Source organism: Schistocerca piceifrons, chromosome 11 (assembly GCF_021461385.2).
Source record: "Schistocerca piceifrons isolate TAMUIC-IGC-003096 chromosome 11, iqSchPice1.1, whole genome shotgun sequence".
Classification (NCBI taxonomy): Eukaryota; Metazoa; Arthropoda; class Insecta; order Orthoptera; family Acrididae; genus Schistocerca; species Schistocerca piceifrons.
Window position 1 is genome coordinate 134,211,738 of NC_060148.1, and position 14,187 is coordinate 134,225,924.

Below are 14,187 nucleotides of genomic sequence, written 5' to 3' on the forward strand. Positions count from 1 at the left end.
TTTTTTTATTGACAATTCGTCACGTTAGCGCGAACGCAATCCTGAGTTCCAAAACTTATGAGCCGGAAGGACGTGCTTCGTGTATTTTTTTTTTGTGAGCTTTATAAATTTATTTATTAACATTACATCGTTACAAGCTAACAACTTTACAACATAAAACATGAACAGAATTGTAATTTTAAGCACTTCCTTCCGCAATCCGACGTGCCAGCAGAGCGACTGCCGAACTAGCGGGCGCGCCGCCGTGTGTGTGAGACGCGCAGCTTCTCGTTGCACCTCCTGTCATCCGCTTGGCGCGTGCAGCCTTCGACACTCGCGGAAGACGCATCTTGTCCCTGGCGTCCAGCGCAGGAGGGCTGGCGCGCGGCCGGCCGGCGTGTGGCCTGTGCGGGGTGTGGCAGTGTCTTGTTGGAGGGCGCCACTGCTGGCGATGTGAGCTTCCTCGCCTCGCCTCGCCTCGCCTCAGACGAGGTGTTTGCGTAATTTGCAGTGCATTCGCACCATTCCTGTCCCTGTGCCTGTCCCCGTCCCGACTTGTCCCGACTTTGCTCGACTGCCGCTCGCTGCCGCTCGGGTCGTGGCCCATATAACAGCGCAAGCACAAGAAACGTCTGCAGGAGATGAGGAGACGAGACGAGACGACTAAAGAATAACTTTATGATTACATATCGAAGTAGGAATTGTACACCGCTACACAACAACAGGCGCTGACGTATTTCAGAACATATCTGCCTATTCGTACTGTTTTGTCGTTTTCAAAGACTTCCTGGCGAACTTGGTTAGCACATTCTCCCTCAAACTGAGACATTTACTGCAATTTCGTACCTTATGGTCACTACAGTAGTTTAAAATGCTTAAGCAAGAATCTTTGTCACAACAGAACGGTGGTATGGAAAGAGGGCGGTATAAAAAAAAAAAAGTAAATGAAGGGGAGCCAACAGCACGTGGTGTTCCCAGGCGGTCACCCATCCAAGTACTAACCACGCCCGATGTTGCTTAACTTCGGTGATCGGACGAGAACCGGTGTACTCAACATGGTATGGCCGTTGGCGCCCATATAATGTAGGCGCATGGCAGAATTCGCATTCGGTTCTTATCCCAACACACACAAAATCTTACTTTTCGGTCGAAAGCAGCCGCATTTTTTTTTATTGACAATTCGTCACGTTAGCGCGAACGCAATCCTGAGTTCCAAAACTTATGAGCCGGAAGGACGTGCTTCGTGTATTTTTTTTTTGTGAGCTTTATAAATTTATTTATTAACATTACATCGTTACAAGCTAACAACTTTACAACATAAAACATGAACAGAATTGTAATTTTAAGCACTTCCTTCCGCAATCCGACGTGCCAGCAGAGCGACTGCCGAACTAGCGGGCGCGCCGCCGTGTGTGTGAGACGCGCAGCTTCTCGTTGCACCTCCTGTCATCCGCTTGGCGCGTGCAGCCTTCGACACTCGCGGAAGACGCATCTTGTCCCTGGCGTCCAGCGCAGGAGGGCTGGCGCGCGGCCGGCCGGCGTGTGGCCTGTGCGGGGTGTGGCAGTGTCTTGTTGGAGGGCGCCACTGCTGGCGATGTGAGCTTCCTCGCCTCGCCTCGCCTCGCCTCAGACGAGGTGTTTGCGTAATTTGCAGTGCATTCGCACCATTCCTGTCCCTGTGCCTGTCCCCGTCCCGACTTGTCCCGACTTTGCTCGACTGCCGCTCGCTGCCGCTCGGGTCGTGGCCCATATAACAGCGCAAGCACAAGAAACGTCTGCAGGAGATGAGGAGACGAGACGAGACGACTAAAGAATAACTTTATGATTACATATCGAAGTAGGAATTGTACACCGCTACACAACAACAGGCGCTGACGTATTTCAGAACATATCTGCCTATTCGTACTGTTTTGTCGTTTTCAAAGACTTCCTGGCGAACTTGGTTAGCACATTCTCCCTCAAACTGAGACATTTACTGCAATTTCGTACCTTATGGTCACTACAGTAGTTTAAAATGCTTAAGCAAGAATCTTTGTCACAACAGAACGGTGGTATGGAAAGAGGGCGGTATAAAAAAAAAAAAGTAAATGAAGGGGAGCCAACAGCACGTGGTGTTCCCAGGCGGTCACCCATCCAAGTACTAACCACGCCCGATGTTGCTTAACTTCGGTGATCGGACGAGAACCGGTGTACTCAACATGGTATGGCCGTTGGCGCCCATATAATGTAGGCGCATGGCAGAATTCGCATTCGGTTCTTATCCCAACACACACAAAATCTTACTTTTCGGTCGAAAGCAGCCGCATTTTTTTTTATTGACAATTCGTCACGTTAGCGCGAACGCAATCCTGAGTTCCAAAACTTATGAGCCGGAAGGACGTGCTTCGTGTATTTTTTTTTTGTGAGCTTTATAAATTTATTTATTAACATTACATCGTTACAAGCTAACAACTTTACAACATAAAACATGAACAGAATTGTAATTTTAAGCACTTCCTTCCGCAATCCGACGTGCCAGCAGAGCGACTGCCGAACTAGCGGGCGCGCCGCCGTGTGTGTGAGACGCGCAGCTTCTCGTTGCACCTCCTGTCATCCGCTTGGCGCGTGCAGCCTTCGACACTCGCGGAAGACGCATCTTGTCCCTGGCGTCCAGCGCAGGAGGGCTGGCGCGCGGCCGGCCGGCGTGTGGCCTGTGCGGGGTGTGGCAGTGTCTTGTTGGAGGGCGCCACTGCTGGCGATGTGAGCTTCCTCGCCTCGCCTCGCCTCGCCTCAGACGAGGTGTTTGCGTAATTTGCAGTGCATTCGCACCATTCCTGTCCCTGTGCCTGTCCCCGTCCCGACTTGTCCCGACTTTGCTCGACTGCCGCTCGCTGCCGCTCGGGTCGTGGCCCATATAACAGCGCAAGCACAAGAAACGTCTGCAGGAGATGAGGAGACGAGACGAGACGACTAAAGAATAACTTTATGATTACATATCGAAGTAGGAATTGTACACCGCTACACAACAACAGGCGCTGACGTATTTCAGAACATATCTGCCTATTCGTACTGTTTTGTCGTTTTCAAAGACTTCCTGGCGAACTTGGTTAGCACATTCTCCCTCAAACTGAGACATTTACTGCAATTTCGTACCTTATGGTCACTACAGTAGTTTAAAATGCTTAAGCAAGAATCTTTGTCACAACAGAACGGTGGTATGGAAAGAGGGCGGTATAAAAAAAAAAAAAGTAAATGAAGGGGAGCCAACAGCACGTGGTGTTCCCAGGCGGTCAACCATCCAAGTACTAACCACGCCCGATGTTGCTTAACTTCGGTGATCGGACGAGAACCGGTGTACTCAACATGGTATGGCCGTTGGCGCCCATATAATGTAGGCGCATGGCAGAATTCGCATTCGGTTCTTATCCCAACACACACAAAATCTTACTTTTCGGTCGAAAGCAGCCGCATTTTTTTTTATTGACAATTCGTCACGTTAGCGCGAACGCAATCCTGAGTTCCAAAACTTATGAGCCGGAAGGACGTGCTTCGTGTATTTTTTTTTTGTGAGCTTTATAAATTTATTTATTAACATTACATCGTTACAAGCTAACAACTTTACAACATAAAACATGAACAGAATTGTAATTTTAAGCACTTCCTTCCGCAATCCGACGTGCCAGCAGAGCGACTGCCGAACTAGCGGGCGCGCCGCCGTGTGTGTGAGACGCGCAGCTTCTCGTTGCACCTCCTGTCATCCGCTTGGCGCGTGCAGCCTTCGACACTCGCGGAAGACGCATCTTGTCCCTGGCGTCCAGCGCAGGAGGGCTGGCGCGCGGCCGGCCGGCGTGTGGCCTGTGCGGGGTGTGGCAGTGTCTTGTTGGAGGGCGCCACTGCTGGCGATGTGAGCTTCCTCGCCTCGCCTCGCCTCGCCTCAGACGAGGTGTTTGCGTAATTTGCAGTGCATTCGCACCATTCCTGTCCCTGTGCCTGTCCCCGTCCCGACTTGTCCCGACTTTGCTCGACTGCCGCTCGCTGCCGCTCGGGTCGTGGCCCATATAACAGCGCAAGCACAAGAAACGTCTGCAGGAGATGAGGAGACGAGACGAGACGACTAAAGAATAACTTTATGATTACATATCGAAGTAGGAATTGTACACCGCTACACAACAACAGGCGCTGACGTATTTCAGAACATATCTGCCTATTCGTACTGTTTTGTCGTTTTCAAAGACTTCCTGGCGAACTTGGTTAGCACATTCTCCCTCAAACTGAGACATTTACTGCAATTTCGTACCTTATGGTCACTACAGTAGTTTAAAATGCTTAAGCAAGAATCTTTGTCACAACAGAACGGTGGTATGGAAAGAGGGCGGTATAAAAAAAAAAAAAGTAAATGAAGGGGAGCCAACAGCACGTGGTGTTCCCAGGCGGTCAACCATCCAAGTACTAACCACGCCCGATGTTGCTTAACTTCGGTGATCGGACGAGAACCGGTGTACTCAACATGGTATGGCCGTTGGCGCCCATATAATGTAGGCGCATGGCAGAATTCGCATTCGGTTCTTATCCCAACACACACAAAATCTTACTTTTCGGTCGAAAGCAGCCGCATTTTTTTTTATTGACAATTCGTCACGTTAGCGCGAACGCAATCCTGAGTTCCAAAACTTATGAGCCGGAAGGACGTGCTTCGTGTATTTTTTTTTTGTGAGCTTTATAAATTTATTTATTAACATTACATCGTTACAAGCTAACAACTTTACAACATAAAACATGAACAGAATTGTAATTTTAAGCACTTCCTTCCGCAATCCGACGTGCCAGCAGAGCGACTGCCGAACTAGCGGGCGCGCCGCCGTGTGTGTGAGACGCGCAGCTTCTCGTTGCACCTCCTGTCATCCGCTTGGCGCGTGCAGCCTTCGACACTCGCGGAAGACGCATCTTGTCCCTGGCGTCCAGCGCAGGAGGGCTGGCGCGCGGCCGGCCGGCGTGTGGCCTGTGCGGGGTGTGGCAGTGTCTTGTTGGAGGGCGCCACTGCTGGCGATGTGAGCTTCCTCGCCTCGCCTCGCCTCGCCTCAGACGAGGTGTTTGCGTAATTTGCAGTGCATTCGCACCATTCCTGTCCCTGTGCCTGTCCCCGTCCCGACTTGTCCCGACTTTGCTCGACTGCCGCTCGCTGCCGCTCGGGTCGTGGCCCATATAACAGCGCAAGCACAAGAAACGTCTGCAGGAGATGAGGAGACGAGACGAGACGACTAAAGAATAACTTTATGATTACATATCGAAGTAGGAATTGTACACCGCTACACAACAACAGGCGCTGACGTATTTCAGAACATATCTGCCTATTCGTACTGTTTTGTCGTTTTCAAAGACTTCCTGGCGAACTTGGTTAGCACATTCTCCCTCAAACTGAGACATTTACTGCAATTTCGTACCTTATGGTCACTACAGTAGTTTAAAATGCTTAAGCAAGAATCTTTGTCACAACAGAACGGTGGTATGGAAAGAGGGCGGTATAAAAAAAAAAAAGTAAATGAAGGGGAGCCAACAGCACGTGGTGTTCCCAGGCGGTCACCCATCCAAGTACTAACCACGCCCGATGTTGCTTAACTTCGGTGATCGGACGAGAACCGGTGTACTCAACATGGTATGGCCGTTGGCGCCCATATAATGTAGGCGCATGGCAGAATTCGCATTCGGTTCTTATCCCAACACACACAAAATCTTACTTTTCGGTCGAAAGCAGCCGCATTTTTTTTTATTGACAATTCGTCACGTTAGCGCGAACGCAATCCTGAGTTCCAAAACTTATGAGCCGGAAGGACGTGCTTCGTGTATTTTTTTTTTGTGAGCTTTATAAATTTATTTATTAACATTACATCGTTACAAGCTAACAACTTTACAACATAAAACATGAACAGAATTGTAATTTTAAGCACTTCCTTCCGCAATCCGACGTGCCAGCAGAGCGACTGCCGAACTAGCGGGCGCGCCGCCGTGTGTGTGAGACGCGCAGCTTCTCGTTGCACCTCCTGTCATCCGCTTGGCGCGTGCAGCCTTCGACACTCGCGGAAGACGCATCTTGTCCCTGGCGTCCAGCGCAGGAGGGCTGGCGCGCGGCCGGCCGGCGTGTGGCCTGTGCGGGGTGTGGCAGTGTCTTGTTGGAGGGCGCCACTGCTGGCGATGTGAGCTTCCTCGCCTCGCCTCGCCTCGCCTCAGACGAGGTGTTTGCGTAATTTGCAGTGCATTCGCACCATTCCTGTCCCTGTGCCTGTCCCCGTCCCGACTTGTCCCGACTTTGCTCGACTGCCGCTCGCTGCCGCTCGGGTCGTGGCCCATATAACAGCGCAAGCACAAGAAACGTCTGCAGGAGATGAGGAGACGAGACGAGACGACTAAAGAATAACTTTATGATTACATATCGAAGTAGGAATTGTACACCGCTACACAACAACAGGCGCTGACGTATTTCAGAACATATCTGCCTATTCGTACTGTTTTGTCGTTTTCAAAGACTTCCTGGCGAACTTGGTTAGCACATTCTCCCTCAAACTGAGACATTTACTGCAATTTCGTACCTTATGGTCACTACAGTAGTTTAAAATGCTTAAGCAAGAATCTTTGTCACAACAGAACGGTGGTATGGAAAGAGGGCGGTATAAAAAAAAAAAAGTAAATGAAGGGGAGCCAACAGCACGTGGTGTTCCCAGGCGGTCACCCATCCAAGTACTAACCACGCCCGATGTTGCTTAACTTCGGTGATCGGACGAGAACCGGTGTACTCAACATGGTATGGCCGTTGGCGCCCATATAATGTAGGCGCATGGCAGAATTCGCATTCGGTTCTTATCCCAACACACACAAAATCTTACTTTTCGGTCGAAAGCAGCCGCATTTTTTTTTATTGACAATTCGTCACGTTAGCGCGAACGCAATCCTGAGTTCCAAAACTTATGAGCCGGAAGGACGTGCTTCGTGTATTTTTTTTTTGTGAGCTTTATAAATTTATTTATTAACATTACATCGTTACAAGCTAACAACTTTACAACATAAAACATGAACAGAATTGTAATTTTAAGCACTTCCTTCCGCAATCCGACGTGCCAGCAGAGCGACTGCCGAACTAGCGGGCGCGCCGCCGTGTGTGTGAGACGCGCAGCTTCTCGTTGCACCTCCTGTCATCCGCTTGGCGCGTGCAGCCTTCGACACTCGCGGAAGACGCATCTTGTCCCTGGCGTCCAGCGCAGGAGGGCTGGCGCGCGGCCGGCCGGCGTGTGGCCTGTGCGGGGTGTGGCAGTGTCTTGTTGGAGGGCGCCACTGCTGGCGATGTGAGCTTCCTCGCCTCGCCTCGCCTCGCCTCAGACGAGGTGTTTGCGTAATTTGCAGTGCATTCGCACCATTCCTGTCCCTGTGCCTGTCCCCGTCCCGACTTGTCCCGACTTTGCTCGACTGCCGCTCGCTGCCGCTCGGGTCGTGGCCCATATAACAGCGCAAGCACAAGAAACGTCTGCAGGAGATGAGGAGACGAGACGAGACGACTAAAGAATAACTTTATGATTACATATCGAAGTAGGAATTGTACACCGCTACACAACAACAGGCGCTGACGTATTTCAGAACATATCTGCCTATTCGTACTGTTTTGTCGTTTTCAAAGACTTCCTGGCGAACTTGGTTAGCACATTCTCCCTCAAACTGAGACATTTACTGCAATTTCGTACCTTATGGTCACTACAGTAGTTTAAAATGCTTAAGCAAGAATCTTTGTCACAACAGAACGGTGGTATGGAAAGAGGGCGGTATAAAAAAAAAAAAAGTAAATGAAGGGGAGCCAACAGCACGTGGTGTTCCCAGGCGGTCAACCATCCAAGTACTAACCACGCCCGATGTTGCTTAACTTCGGTGATCGGACGAGAACCGGTGTACTCAACATGGTATGGCCGTTGGCGCCCATATAATGTAGGCGCATGGCAGAATTCGCATTCGGTTCTTATCCCAACACACACAAAATCTTACTTTTCGGTCGAAAGCAGCCGCATTTTTTTTTATTGACAATTCGTCACGTTAGCGCGAACGCAATCCTGAGTTCCAAAACTTATGAGCCGGAAGGACGTGCTTCGTGTATTTTTTTTTTGTGAGCTTTATAAATTTATTTATTAACATTACATCGTTACAAGCTAACAACTTTACAACATAAAACATGAACAGAATTGTAATTTTAAGCACTTCCTTCCGCAATCCGACGTGCCAGCAGAGCGACTGCCGAACTAGCGGGCGCGCCGCCGTGTGTGTGAGACGCGCAGCTTCTCGTTGCACCTCCTGTCATCCGCTTGGCGCGTGCAGCCTTCGACACTCGCGGAAGACGCATCTTGTCCCTGGCGTCCAGCGCAGGAGGGCTGGCGCGCGGCCGGCCGGCGTGTGGCCTGTGCGGGGTGTGGCAGTGTCTTGTTGGAGGGCGCCACTGCTGGCGATGTGAGCTTCCTCGCCTCGCCTCGCCTCGCCTCAGACGAGGTGTTTGCGTAATTTGCAGTGCATTCGCACCATTCCTGTCCCTGTGCCTGTCCCCGTCCCGACTTGTCCCGACTTTGCTCGACTGCCGCTCGCTGCCGCTCGGGTCGTGGCCCATATAACAGCGCAAGCACAAGAAACGTCTGCAGGAGATGAGGAGACGAGACGAGACGACTAAAGAATAACTTTATGATTACATATCGAAGTAGGAATTGTACACCGCTACACAACAACAGGCGCTGACGTATTTCAGAACATATCTGCCTATTCGTACTGTTTTGTCGTTTTCAAAGACTTCCTGGCGAACTTGGTTAGCACATTCTCCCTCAAACTGAGACATTTACTGCAATTTCGTACCTTATGGTCACTACAGTAGTTTAAAATGCTTAAGCAAGAATCTTTGTCACAACAGAACGGTGGTATGGAAAGAGGGCGGTATAAAAAAAAAAAAAGTAAATGAAGGGGAGCCAACAGCACGTGGTGTTCCCAGGCGGTCAACCATCCAAGTACTAACCACGCCCGATGTTGCTTAACTTCGGTGATCGGACGAGAACCGGTGTACTCAACATGGTATGGCCGTTGGCGCCCATATAATGTAGGCGCATGGCAGAATTCGCATTCGGTTCTTATCCCAACACACACAAAATCTTACTTTTCGGTCGAAAGCAGCCGCATTTTTTTTTATTGACAATTCGTCACGTTAGCGCGAACGCAATCCTGAGTTCCAAAACTTATGAGCCGGAAGGACGTGCTTCGTGTATTTTTTTTTTGTGAGCTTTATAAATTTATTTATTAACATTACATCGTTACAAGCTAACAACTTTACAACATAAAACATGAACAGAATTGTAATTTTAAGCACTTCCTTCCGCAATCCGACGTGCCAGCAGAGCGACTGCCGAACTAGCGGGCGCGCCGCCGTGTGTGTGAGACGCGCAGCTTCTCGTTGCACCTCCTGTCATCCGCTTGGCGCGTGCAGCCTTCGACACTCGCGGAAGACGCATCTTGTCCCTGGCGTCCAGCGCAGGAGGGCTGGCGCGCGGCCGGCCGGCGTGTGGCCTGTGCGGGGTGTGGCAGTGTCTTGTTGGAGGGCGCCACTGCTGGCGATGTGAGCTTCCTCGCCTCGCCTCGCCTCGCCTCAGACGAGGTGTTTGCGTAATTTGCAGTGCATTCGCACCATTCCTGTCCCTGTGCCTGTCCCCGTCCCGACTTGTCCCGACTTTGCTCGACTGCCGCTCGCTGCCGCTCGGGTCGTGGCCCATATAACAGCGCAAGCACAAGAAACGTCTGCAGGAGATGAGGAGACGAGACGAGACGACTAAAGAATAACTTTATGATTACATATCGAAGTAGGAATTGTACACCGCTACACAACAACAGGCGCTGACGTATTTCAGAACATATCTGCCTATTCGTACTGTTTTGTCGTTTTCAAAGACTTCCTGGCGAACTTGGTTAGCACATTCTCCCTCAAACTGAGACATTTACTGCAATTTCGTACCTTATGGTCACTACAGTAGTTTAAAATGCTTAAGCAAGAATCTTTGTCACAACAGAACGGTGGTATGGAAAGAGGGCGGTATAAAAAAAAAAAAGTAAATGAAGGGGAGCCAACAGCACGTGGTGTTCCCAGGCGGTCACCCATCCAAGTACTAACCACGCCCGATGTTGCTTAACTTCGGTGATCGGACGAGAACCGGTGTACTCAACATGGTATGGCCGTTGGCGCCCATATAATGTAGGCGCATGGCAGAATTCGCATTCGGTTCTTATCCCAACACACACAAAATCTTACTTTTCGGTCGAAAGCAGCCGCATTTTTTTTTATTGACAATTCGTCACGTTAGCGCGAACGCAATCCTGAGTTCCAAAACTTATGAGCCGGAAGGACGTGCTTCGTGTATTTTTTTTTTGTGAGCTTTATAAATTTATTTATTAACATTACATCGTTACAAGCTAACAACTTTACAACATAAAACATGAACAGAATTGTAATTTTAAGCACTTCCTTCCGCAATCCGACGTGCCAGCAGAGCGACTGCCGAACTAGCGGGCGCGCCGCCGTGTGTGTGAGACGCGCAGCTTCTCGTTGCACCTCCTGTCATCCGCTTGGCGCGTGCAGCCTTCGACACTCGCGGAAGACGCATCTTGTCCCTGGCGTCCAGCGCAGGAGGGCTGGCGCGCGGCCGGCCGGCGTGTGGCCTGTGCGGGGTGTGGCAGTGTCTTGTTGGAGGGCGCCACTGCTGGCGATGTGAGCTTCCTCGCCTCGCCTCGCCTCGCCTCAGACGAGGTGTTTGCGTAATTTGCAGTGCATTCGCACCATTCCTGTCCCTGTGCCTGTCCCCGTCCCGACTTGTCCCGACTTTGCTCGACTGCCGCTCGCTGCCGCTCGGGTCGTGGCCCATATAACAGCGCAAGCACAAGAAACGTCTGCAGGAGATGAGGAGACGAGACGAGACGACTAAAGAATAACTTTATGATTACATATCGAAGTAGGAATTGTACACCGCTACACAACAACAGGCGCTGACGTATTTCAGAACATATCTGCCTATTCGTACTGTTTTGTCGTTTTCAAAGACTTCCTGGCGAACTTGGTTAGCACATTCTCCCTCAAACTGAGACATTTACTGCAATTTCGTACCTTATGGTCACTACAGTAGTTTAAAATGCTTAAGCAAGAATCTTTGTCACAACAGAACGGTGGTATGGAAAGAGGGCGGTATAAAAAAAAAAAAAGTAAATGAAGGGGAGCCAACAGCACGTGGTGTTCCCAGGCGGTCAACCATCCAAGTACTAACCACGCCCGATGTTGCTTAACTTCGGTGATCGGACGAGAACCGGTGTACTCAACATGGTATGGCCGTTGGCGCCCATATAATGTAGGCGCATGGCAGAATTCGCATTCGGTTCTTATCCCAACACACACAAAATCTTACTTTTCGGTCGAAAGCAGCCGCATTTTTTTTTATTGACAATTCGTCACGTTAGCGCGAACGCAATCCTGAGTTCCAAAACTTATGAGCCGGAAGGACGTGCTTCGTGTATTTTTTTTTTGTGAGCTTTATAAATTTATTTATTAACATTACATCGTTACAAGCTAACAACTTTACAACATAAAACATGAACAGAATTGTAATTTTAAGCACTTCCTTCCGCAATCCGACGTGCCAGCAGAGCGACTGCCGAACTAGCGGGCGCGCCGCCGTGTGTGTGAGACGCGCAGCTTCTCGTTGCACCTCCTGTCATCCGCTTGGCGCGTGCAGCCTTCGACACTCGCGGAAGACGCATCTTGTCCCTGGCGTCCAGCGCAGGAGGGCTGGCGCGCGGCCGGCCGGCGTGTGGCCTGTGCGGGGTGTGGCAGTGTCTTGTTGGAGGGCGCCACTGCTGGCGATGTGAGCTTCCTCGCCTCGCCTCGCCTCGCCTCAGACGAGGTGTTTGCGTAATTTGCAGTGCATTCGCACCATTCCTGTCCCTGTGCCTGTCCCCGTCCCGACTTGTCCCGACTTTGCTCGCTGCCGCTCGGGTCGTGGCCCATATAACAGCGCAAGCACAAGAAACGTCTGCAGGAGATGAGGAGACGAGACGAGACGACTAAAGAATAACTTTGATTACATATCGAAGTAGGAATTGTACACCGCTACACAACAACAGGCGCTGACGTATTTCAGAACATATCTGCCTATTCGTACTGTTTTGTCGTTTTCAAAGACTTCCTGGCGAACTTGGTTAGCACATTCTCCCTCAAACTGAGACTTTTACTGCAATTTCGTACCTTATGGTCACTACAGTAGTTTAAAATGCTTAAGCAAGAATCTTTGTCACAACAGAACGGTGGTATGGAAAGAGGGCGGTATAAAAAAAAAAAAAGTAAATGAAGGGGAGCCAACAGCACGTGGTGTTCCCAGGCGGTCACCCATCCAAGTACTAACCACGCCCGATGTTGCTTAACTTCGGTGATCGGACGAGAACCGGTGTACTCAACATGGTATGGCCGTTGGCGCCCATATAATGTAGGCGCATGGCAGAATTCGCATTCGGTTCTTATCCCAACACACACAAAATCTTACTTTTCGGTCGAAAGCAGCCGCATTTTTTTTTATTGACAATTCGTCACGTTAGCGCGAACGCAATCCTGAGTTCCAAAACTTATGAGCCGGAAGGACGTGCTTCGTGTATTTTTTTTTTGTGAGCTTTATAAATTTATTTATTAACATTACATCGTTACAAGCTAACAACTTTACAACATAAAACATGAACAGAATTGTAATTTTAAGCACTTCCTTCCGCAATCCGACGTGCCAGCAGAGCGACTGCCGAACTAGCGGGCGCGCCGCCGTGTGTGTGAGACGCGCAGCTTCTCGTTGCACCTCCTGTCATCCGCTTGGCGCGTGCAGCCTTCGACACTCGCGGAAGACGCATCTTGTCCCTGGCGTCCAGCGCAGGAGGGCTGGCGCGCGGCCGGCCGGCGTGTGGCCTGTGCGGGGTGTGGCAGTGTCTTGTTGGAGGGCGCCACTGCTGGCGATGTGAGCTTCCTCGCCTCGCCTCGCCTCGCCTCAGACGAGGTGTTTGCGTAATTTGCAGTGCATTCGCACCATTCCTGTCCCTGTGCCTGTCCCCGTCCCGACTTGTCCCGACTTTGCTCGACTGCCGCTCGCTGCCGCTCGGGTCGTGGCCCATATAACAGCGCAAGCACAAGAAACGTCTGCAGGAGATGAGGAGACGAGACGAGACGACTAAAGAATAACTTTATGATTACATATCGAAGTAGGAATTGTACACCGCTACACAACAACAGGCGCTGACGTATTTCAGAACATATCTGCCTATTCGTACTGTTTTGTCGTTTTCAAAGACTTCCTGGCGAACTTGGTTAGCACATTCTCCCTCAAACTGAGACATTTACTGCAATTTCGTACCTTATGGTCACTACAGTAGTTTAAAATGCTTAAGCAAGAATCTTTGTCACAACAGAACGGTGGTATGGAAAGAGGGCGGTATAAAAAAAAAAAAGTAAATGAAGGGGAGCCAACAGCACGTGGTGTTCCCAGGCGGTCACCCATCCAAGTACTAACCACGCCCGATGTTGCTTAACTTCGGTGATCGGACGAGAACCGGTGTACTCAACATGGTATGGCCGTTGGCGCCCATATAATGTAGGCGCATGGCAGAATTCGCATTCGGTTCTTATCCCAACACACACAAAATCTTACTTTTCGGTCGAAAGCAGCCGCATTTTTTTTTATTGACAATTCGTCACGTTAGCGCGAACGCAATCCTGAGTTCCAAAACTTATGAGCCGGAAGGACGTGCTTCGTGTATTTTTTTTTTGTGAGCTTTATAAATTTATTTATTAACATTACATCGTTACAAGCTAACAACTTTACAACATAAAACATGAACAGAATTGTAATTTTAAGCACTTCCTTCCGCAATCCGACGTGCCAGCAGAGCGACTGCCGAACTAGCGGGCGCGCCGCCGTGTGTGTGAGACGCGCAGCTTCTCGTTGCACCTCCTGTCATCCGCTTGGCGCGTGCAGCCTTCGACACTCGCGGAAGACGCATCTTGTCCCTGGCGTCCAGCGCAGGAGGGCTGGCGCGCGGCCGGCCGGCGTGTGGCCTGTGCGGGGTGTGGCAGTGTCTTGTTGGAGGGCGCCACTGCTGGCGATGTGAGCTTCCTCGCCTCGCCTCGCCTCGCCTCAGACGAGGTGTTTG

At 50.4% G+C, this 14,187-nt stretch overlaps 12 non-coding genes across 12 annotated transcripts; all 12 read right to left on the minus strand.

Moving 5' to 3' along the window:
• Nucleotides 1–932: 932 nt before the first annotated feature.
• On the minus strand, nt 933–1,051 carry LOC124720622. Its single transcript, XR_007006219.1, has one exon. It is a non-coding gene; the product is annotated as a 5S ribosomal RNA (ribosomal RNA).
• A 1,024-nt stretch (nt 1,052–2,075) lies between these two features.
• Nucleotides 2,076–2,194, minus strand: LOC124720634. Its single transcript, XR_007006220.1, has one exon. It is a non-coding gene; the product is annotated as a 5S ribosomal RNA (ribosomal RNA).
• A 1,025-nt stretch (nt 2,195–3,219) lies between these two features.
• Nucleotides 3,220–3,338, minus strand: LOC124720544. Its single transcript, XR_007006197.1, has one exon. It is a non-coding gene; the product is annotated as a 5S ribosomal RNA (ribosomal RNA).
• Nucleotides 3,339–4,363: 1,025 nt separating this feature from the next.
• LOC124720545 lies at nt 4,364–4,482 on the minus strand. Its single transcript, XR_007006198.1, has one exon. It is a non-coding gene; the product is annotated as a 5S ribosomal RNA (ribosomal RNA).
• A 1,024-nt stretch (nt 4,483–5,506) lies between these two features.
• On the minus strand, nt 5,507–5,625 carry LOC124720646. The gene has a single exon (XR_007006221.1). It is a non-coding gene; the product is annotated as a 5S ribosomal RNA (ribosomal RNA).
• Nucleotides 5,626–6,649: 1,024 nt separating this feature from the next.
• On the minus strand, nt 6,650–6,768 carry LOC124720658. Its single transcript, XR_007006222.1, has one exon. It is a non-coding gene; the product is annotated as a 5S ribosomal RNA (ribosomal RNA).
• A 1,025-nt stretch (nt 6,769–7,793) lies between these two features.
• LOC124720546 lies at nt 7,794–7,912 on the minus strand. The gene has a single exon (XR_007006199.1). It is a non-coding gene; the product is annotated as a 5S ribosomal RNA (ribosomal RNA).
• Nucleotides 7,913–8,937: 1,025 nt separating this feature from the next.
• LOC124720547 lies at nt 8,938–9,056 on the minus strand. Its single transcript, XR_007006200.1, has one exon. It is a non-coding gene; the product is annotated as a 5S ribosomal RNA (ribosomal RNA).
• Nucleotides 9,057–10,080: 1,024 nt separating this feature from the next.
• LOC124720671 lies at nt 10,081–10,199 on the minus strand. The gene has a single exon (XR_007006224.1). It is a non-coding gene; the product is annotated as a 5S ribosomal RNA (ribosomal RNA).
• A 1,025-nt stretch (nt 10,200–11,224) lies between these two features.
• LOC124720548 lies at nt 11,225–11,343 on the minus strand. The gene has a single exon (XR_007006201.1). It is a non-coding gene; the product is annotated as a 5S ribosomal RNA (ribosomal RNA).
• A 1,012-nt stretch (nt 11,344–12,355) lies between these two features.
• LOC124720684 lies at nt 12,356–12,474 on the minus strand. Its single transcript, XR_007006225.1, has one exon. It is a non-coding gene; the product is annotated as a 5S ribosomal RNA (ribosomal RNA).
• A 1,024-nt stretch (nt 12,475–13,498) lies between these two features.
• Nucleotides 13,499–13,617, minus strand: LOC124720696. The gene has a single exon (XR_007006226.1). It is a non-coding gene; the product is annotated as a 5S ribosomal RNA (ribosomal RNA).
• Nucleotides 13,618–14,187: the final 570 nt, after the last annotated feature.